At 40.8% G+C, this 8,347-nt stretch overlaps 1 pseudogene; it reads left to right on the plus strand.

Moving 5' to 3' along the window:
* Positions 1-3,114: 3,114 nt before the first annotated feature.
* Positions 3,115-7,278, plus strand: LOC128102480 (uncharacterized; annotated as a pseudogene).
* Positions 7,279-8,347: the final 1,069 nt, after the last annotated feature.

Here is an 8,347-nt window from a genome sequence, read left to right on the forward strand (position 1 = left end):
CCCAATGCAGCACTAATATCATGGCTTCTCCCCTGTCAACCTGTGCACTATGGGAGTCGGAGACACTGAGCCATGGGCCCTAGTGGGTGACCACAAATGGGGAGTACCTTAAGGGACTTGAGATGTACTACAAGAGTGCCATTTAGTGAGTCATAAGCAATGCCTTCATTTCCATGAAATGCTTAATCCAGGGGAGTCTTCCATGTCCTATATGCCTTACTCAGTCATTGTGGGGAGGCTTTTGGTCCTGTCCTGTCCTTTCTATATTGCCTGTGTGGTGATGGAAAGCCTCTCTTTGGTCATTTATGATGTGCCATTCATTGTTGTTGTAGAATATTATTTTAAGATGTGTTACATTTGTTTGTGCTGTGGAATATTTGCTTAATGATGCAAAGATGTGTTGCATTCTTTTATGTTACATTTGTTTAACTCTGTGAAGCTGTGTTACTTTGCCGATCTAAAATACCTGATGGTCTAATAAATTGCAAGGCAGAAGAAAGGATAGGTGGGGCTGGCAGGCAGAGAGAATAAATAGAAGAGAAATCTGGGAGGAAAAGAAGAAAGAGAGGGAGAACAGGGAGTGAGAAAAGAAGGAGCCAGCCACCAAGCCACACAGCCAGACACGGAATAAGAAGGAAAGAAAAGAAATACAGAAATAGAGAAAGGTGAAAGTCCAGAGGCAGAAAGTAGATGGGATAATTTAAGGGAAGCTGGCAAGAAACAAGCTAAGCTAAGGCCAAGCATTCATAAGTAAGAATAAGACTCCGTGTATTTATTTGGGAGCTGGGTAGTAGGTCCCCAAAGAGCAAAGGGCCCTCAAAGAGCCAAAAAGAGCAAAAAGTGAAAGAGTAAAAACAAATAAACAAAAAACCGACCAACAACATTTTGTCACCCAGCATGGGGTTAGAGTAAAAGAAAATCCAACAACAATTGTTCATCCCCGTGATGGCTATTCTTGGTTGTTAACTTGACTATATCTGGAATTAAATAAAACCAAAGTGGGTGGATTCACCCCTTAGGGATGAATTTTTTTGGAAGTGGGAAGACCCATTTTTAGTCTGGATCCTTTGAGAAGGTATATACACTTTTAGTCTGGGCTACTTTTTCTGCTGTCAACCTATATAACAAACATGAAAGAAAGAAGCTTGTTCCCTTTGCCTGTTTTCTCTCAGTCTTGCTGGCAATTCCATTCCTTCACTGGCATTAAAGCCCACTCATTTGAGAATCTGGCATATACTAAAGACCAGCTAATATATCCAGCCTTTTGAACTGAACAACTACTAGATTCTTGGACTTTCTATTGGTAGACAGCCATTGTTGGACAAGCTCAACCACAGCCTATAAGCCACTCTAATAAATAACTATATATATATATATATATATATATATATATATATATATGTGTGTGTGTGTATATATATATATATTCTTAAGTTATTCTATAAGTTCTGTTCCTCTAGAGAACCATGGCTAATACAGATTTGTGTACCAGAAGTGATTCTAGAGCAACAAAAGTATTTGGATGAATTTTTTTAATTATCTGGAATTGGTTTCACAATTGACCAATACCACAGTTATTGAAGCCTCTCTAGTTACTGAAGCCTCTCCTAGAAGCTCATAGACTATTGAAAGCCATTGGTGTGAACTATTTTACAAATTTAAGGAAACAAATGCATTTGATTATTCTGATTCACCAACTGTGAAAGGCAATTGATTTGGTGAATCTGTATATAAAACTTTTGACAATTTGTAGAAAAAAAGAAAAATAATCATTCTGAATTATTGCTCTTGGTACCTTTAGATAAATTGACTAAGGAAAAATCTGATAAAACTAACCTACTTCTGGCATCCCAGAATACAGTGAAGGATATCAAAGAACTCAGTGATAAAATTGACCTGTTCCAGATGTGTATAAACTGTCTAGAGGTTACTAAGTGTGCCCTGGAAGAAAAGCTTCTCTCCAGCAGCCACAGAGCTCAAGTTGTAGAAATTCAACCTAAAGTCCTTATTATAAGAATGACTGAAAAACCAAAATAAATAAATAAATAAAATAAACATGAGCCGGGTGGTAGTGGCACACGCCTTTAATCCCAGTACTCGGGAGGCAGAGGAAGAAGGATCTTTGTGAGTTCGAGGCCAACCTGGTCTACAGAGTGAGATCCAGGGAAGGTGCAAAGCTACACAGAGAAACCCTGTCTCAAAAAACCAAAAAAAAAAAAAAAAAAAAAAAAAAAAAGGCTGAATTGAAATGAAAATTCAAGTGCCAGCCTCAGAGGGTGCTGGTAGTTAAAGTAGGGGCATAAATTGTTAAAGAATGTAATCCTGTAACTTGGGATGGAGATGTTCATGAGGATCCTACTGAAGCTGAGAACTCTGAACCCTCAGATTCTCAAGGGTTTATCTCATCTGAGCAAGTGGTCTCTCTACTCTTATCGGAAGATGTCCTCCCACCTCCAGCCCCTGGAATATTGCCTTTTATGCCTTTGACTGAGGCAATTAATACTTCATTGTCTGATAAACTACCATTGATTTTCTCTGAAGAAGAAATTAAGCAAGACAATACTGTTGTCTCTAGGACCCACCAATATATATTGCTGCCATATATATAGCCAGACTAACATGTCGAAAAACCATATTAAATAAATAAATAAAGTGTAATCAGCCTCTTAGAGGAGAAGTAGAAAGTGTAGTCCATGAGGAGCTCTTTAATACTAAAGGGCTTAACGAGTTTGCTAATTCGTTCAACCAGAAGTCTGGAGAATATATGTGGGAATAGATTTCAAGTGTACGGGATAATGGTGGAGGTAACATAAAACCGGATGAGGCTGAGTTTATTGATATAGGCCCATTGAGTAAAGCTTACAGGTTTAAAATGGAAGTTCACTCAGTTAAAAAAGAAAGGTATCAACAGCTTGTTTGGATGATTAACTGAAGCATTTATCAAAATAGAAAAAAAGTCGGAGATTCCTGATATCCCTTGGGTTAATGTTGATGAATGGATTTTAAGGCTCAGGGAAATTGCAATGCTCGAGTGGATATGCTGTGTAAAATCCTAATTCTCCTCAGTGAGAAAGCCCTGAAGACATACTCTTTCCTACTCCTGTAAGACACAAAATGGTGGGATGGGCATCAGCACATTTGAAGAACTCTGTTGTCACCCTCCCCCATGTACCAGACCTTAAGTTGGGAGATGCTGTTGCTCAGTTGGATGAAGTAAACGCAGTGGGTATAATTGGACCTCAAAGTAGCAGGGGCCAGGTGGCAGCACTGAATCCCAAAGAGAAGGTATGTTAGTTAGGGTTTCTGTTGCTATGATAAAACACCAAAAACTTTCACCTCAGTGATGCTGGTCTCTTCTTTTAGCTCCAGAAAACCAGCATCAAGTATGCCAGCAAAGCAAAGTTTTGCTTTAGTAGTAGTTCTGGCATCTTGTTACTCTCAGCTGATTCTTCAGCTCCTGCTAACCAGAACCACAAGGTGATCACAGTAATCTTAATGGGCATCACAGGCAAAGCAATGTTCATAATGGCATGATCTGTAATGGTCAGCACAGGCAAAGTGATTTTTTTATAGTGGCATGACTCATATGGACCTTTGGTATTGGCTAGTCAATCATGGTGTTTCCAGGCATGAAATAGGTAAGAAGCCTCCTTAATTTTTGTTTGACCTGTATAAGTGTAAAAAATTCTCAAACAAATGAAAGAAAGGCTCCATTGGATCATGGCAAAAGGGAATCTCAAGCCGGGCAGTGGTGGCGCACGCCTTTAATCCCAGCACTCGGGAGGCAGAGCCAGGCGGATCTCTGTGAGTTCGAGGCCAGCCTGGGCTACCAAGTGAGTTCCAGGAAAGCTCAAAGCTACACAGAGAAACCCTGTTTCGAAAAACCAAAAAGAAAAAAAAGGGAATCTCAGCCGATGAACCAATTTCCAGACTTAAGCCAGGTTGCAGACCCAGAATGCCTTGAATGAAGGAGTGGCCAGGTTCCTTTGAGGAAGGACATTGATAAAATACTTGAGAGCTTTACTGTTAACCTTTCCTAGCCCTCCCCAGAGGACTCACAGTCTTTTACAATAGAAACTGCACACTGGGGGAAAGAAAACAATCAGAAAATCTGGGGTCTATTGGGTGCTGCTTCTGAACTGATGCTGATTCCAGGGGACCCAGAGCAACACTGTGGCCCTCCAGTTAAAGTAGAGGCTTATGGAGGTGAAATGATCAATGGAATTTTGGGTGAAGTCCAATGAACTGTAGGTTCAGTAGGTTCCTGAACTCATCCTGTGATATTTCTCCTATCCCAGAATGTATAATTGGGATAGATATATTTAGAAGTTGCCAGAACACTCACATTGGTTTCTTGACATGTTGAGTGAGGGCTAATATGTTTGGAAGGCTAAATGGAACCCTTTATAGTTGCATCTGCCAGGGAAAACAGTGAATCAAAACCAGTATCATAAAGGAATCCGTGGCTGATATGTAGAACTGAATTGTATTGCAAAATAAAAAAAAACCCAGTATCATATCCCAGGAGGAATTGCAGAAATTAGTCCCACCATTAATGACTTGAAAGATGCAGGGGTGGTGATTCCCATCGCATCTCATTTCAACTCTCCTATCTGGCCATTGTAGAAGACAGATGGATTGTGGAGAATGACAGTTGACTATCAAAAACTCAGTCAATTAGTGACTCCAGTTATAGCTGCTGTACCAGATGTGGTATCCTTACTTGAGCAGATTAACACATCTCCTGGTACATGGTATGCAGTTATTGATCTAGCTAATGCATTTTTCTTGGTACCTGTCTATAAAGACTACCAGAAGCAATTTGCTTTCAGTTTGCAAGGCCAACTGTATTCCTTTACAGTTTATATATATTAACTCTCTAGCCATATGCCATAACTTAGTTCAATGGGATCTTGATCATCTGTCTCTTCCATATAATATCACATTGGTTTATGATATTTATGACATTATCTGACTGGACCAAGTGAAGAGGAGGTAGCAACCTTTTGGACTTGTTGATATCACACACATGCATCAGAGTACAGCAAATAAATCTACCCTAAATTCAAGGGCCTTCTACCTCAGTAAAATTCTTAGGACTCCAGTGGTGTGAGGCATGAAGAGATAATTCCTTCTAAGGTGAAGGATAAGTTATTGTACTTGTTTTCTCCCACCACCAAGAAAGAAGCACAATGTTTATTGGGCCTCTTTGGATCCTGGAGATAATACATTCCTCACTTGGGTGTGTTACTCCTGTTAATATACAAAGTGACTTGGAAAGCCACTAGCTTTGTGTGGGGTCTTGTTCTGGATAGTTTTATGTCAATTTGACACAAGCTAAATTCATCTGAGAGGAAGGAATCTCAACTATGAAAAATCTTCCATGATATGGGCTGTAAGGAATCCTGTAGGGCATTTTCTCAATTAGTGATTGATGGGGTGGGCTTGGTCCTGGGTTCTATAAGAAGGCAGGCTGAGCAAGCCATAGAGATAAAGCTAGAAAACAGCATTCCTTTGTGGCCTCTGTCTCAGCTCTGGTCTCCAGATTCCTGCCCTGCTTGAGTTCCTGTCCTGACTTCCTTTGATGATGAACTGTAATATGGAAGCATAAGCAAAGTAAACCTTTTCCTCTGCAAGTTGCTTTGGTCATGGTATTTCATCACAGCAGTACAAACCATAAGTAAGACAGACCTGGAACAGGAGAAGGCTCTCTAACAGGTCCAGGCTGCTGTATACAATCTTCTACCACTTGGACCGTATGATCCAAAAGACCCAATTACACTTGAGGTGTCAGTGGCATACAGGGATTCTGTTTGGGCCTTTGGCAGGCCCCTATTGATAAAGCACAGAACAAGCCTTTAGGATGTTGGAGCAAGGCTCTACTATCATCTGCAGACAACTATTCTGCCTTTGAGAGACAGCTCCTGGCCTGCTATTGGACCTTATTGGAAACTGAAACAAAAACAGCAGAATTTAAGCCAAAAAGACCATGTAAAGCAATGTTTCTTTTATTTAAAATGAGAAGATGCCCATATAGGTAAGTAGGTCCTTCCCAAGGTAGATTACCCCAGATAAAGTCAGCTGGCTGTTACCTGCTCACACACTAATTCTGGTTTTAGACAGCATACACTCACTGGAGAACTTTGGATAGTTGATCATCCCATCTGTTTCCTCAGTCTGCCTTTGTGAATGTGGGAAACCAGTCAGATGAGTGGAGCCACATTGGGAGAGGGGGCTTGAAAAGTAAAAACCACAAAAGGGGTAGGGAATAAGGATCAGTGAGAACATTTGATCCATAAGAGGAATGATTCTATCATACCACTATTGTGTCTCCAATAACAGACTGAGAGTGCACAGTAGGAGCTCAAATAGTCCTCCTTGAATGATCAGGTGAGTCAATTAAAGCTTTGCATCCCATAGCTGGAGTTGAACTAGAAATTTCAGATAATCCCTCTCATCATTAGGGCACACACATTCTGAAGCAGAGGAAGACAAGACTCAGCAGCAGCCTTCAAAAGAGAGATGCTTTTACAGACACAGCAATGCCTGGAGGGGCTGGCTGTTTTTATGTCCAATTTAAGAATGGATGGAGACAACTCAGCAACACATGCTGAAGAAAAGCACCCAGAATCAGCCTGGACCTTCCAAATATTCCTTCCTGCCAGGCATCTCTGATAGGTGCTGCCCATCACTGTCAATGCAGATAAGGTGCTAAGGTTTTGTGTTGATTCCTGACTCTCTAAGGAGACCCTCATTGGGTAAAGACCATTGTGCTGTCTCTGTAATTCCCTTGATCAGGGCAGATTCTCAAGTGGAGATGACTCTCTGTAGTGGGGCCTATAAATTACAGGATGTGTAAGAAACAGAGAAACAAGGAAGAAAGCAAAGGCCTGGATAACCCACCTTTTGAGAAAGAGGACTTTCTGGTGAGCTCTGTCATGTAGACTGAGAAGAGGAGAGGCTGTAGTCCAGCTTCGCTCTGATGACGGTTTTCAGGGCTGCTAGACAATACTGCCATCCTTCCCATTTCAGTGGCGTCTCTGCCTGCTTTCCATGTTCTGACAGTTCTGCTACATTTGTGATCAGAAATACGTGGCTCTGTACGTGACAATTTAAAAGGAATTATCACAGACATTTTATAAAATCTGGACTGGACTCATATAGAACCCTCTTTCATCTGTGCCCTCCCTCACAGCTGAAAATATTTTTGAGATAGATGTAGGTCCAGGTGCCAACCCAATTCACCCTTCTGCATGGCTAGTGTACCACTGGCTGTGACTAAAGCTACCAAGTTGTTCAGAGTGTATAGGGCACTCATTTGATGTTAGAGCAATGGTTCTCAGAGTATGGTTCTCAAAATAGTGGCAGTGGAATCATCTGGAAAAGTATACTCTGGTGTCCCATCTCAGGTCTGCTGAATTAGAAGTTAATAAAGTTGAACCTGGTACACTTGTTTTAGCAAGTCGTCCAGTTCATTCTTACATGTGCTGAGGTCTGAGAGTTACTGCTACAAAAGAATCTAGATCATGTAACGTTTTCCACAGTAGCCCACGTCTCAGGAACAGGGACCTTAGGAAGCCTGTGTGGCTTAGGGTACAGCTGATAATTTTGGTAGCAAGTTTCACGTATAAATGGGTCCAAGTCCTCCCTCTGCCTTTCTACAGGGAAAAAATTAAACATTCAGGCTCTTGAACTTGTGATATTAGCTTCTACCATTTTCTTTATAGAGATGACTAAGGGGTCAAAAATGAATACAAGAAAGAGCCTTGCAAATCAAGTCTTGTGTACATACAACTGTAAAGATGTGGTCAAGTTTTGTGATTTTGAACATAAACTTTGAAACCAACCTGCTTGGATTTCAACCCCTGTTTAGCACTGATTAGCTATGATGTTTTGGTGAGTTAGTTAAACCATTTGTTCAAGAAAAAGCTGTAATTCATAAAATGCAGGCTAATTATACCCAGACTGACTTAAACCTAGATATACTTGGGAATGGGGAACCTAGATTAGGAAAATGGATCCACTAGATTGGCCTGTGTTCAAGCTTGTAGGGTTTTTTTTCTTGAGTAAGAATTGGTGTGAAAAATCCCAGATCACTGTGGACACTCCTGGGCAGATAGTCCAGGGTGTAAGCAAGCAGGCTGAGTCAGCCATGAGTGAGAAAGTCAGTAAGCAATGTTTCTCAATGGATTCTGCTTCAGTTCCTGCTTCCAAGATCCTGCTTCAGTCCTTAACTTGGCTTTCTTCAATGAACTGTGATTTGATATGCATAAACCAAATAAACCCTTACCTCCCCAAGTTGTTTTTGGTTATAGTATTTCATCATAGTAATACAAACCTAAGATAT

This window comes from Peromyscus californicus, unplaced genomic scaffold, assembly GCF_007827085.1.
Source record: "Peromyscus californicus insignis strain IS unplaced genomic scaffold, ASM782708v3 Scaffold_11__1_contigs__length_118956290, whole genome shotgun sequence".
NCBI lineage: Eukaryota > Metazoa > Chordata > Mammalia > Rodentia > Cricetidae > Peromyscus > Peromyscus californicus.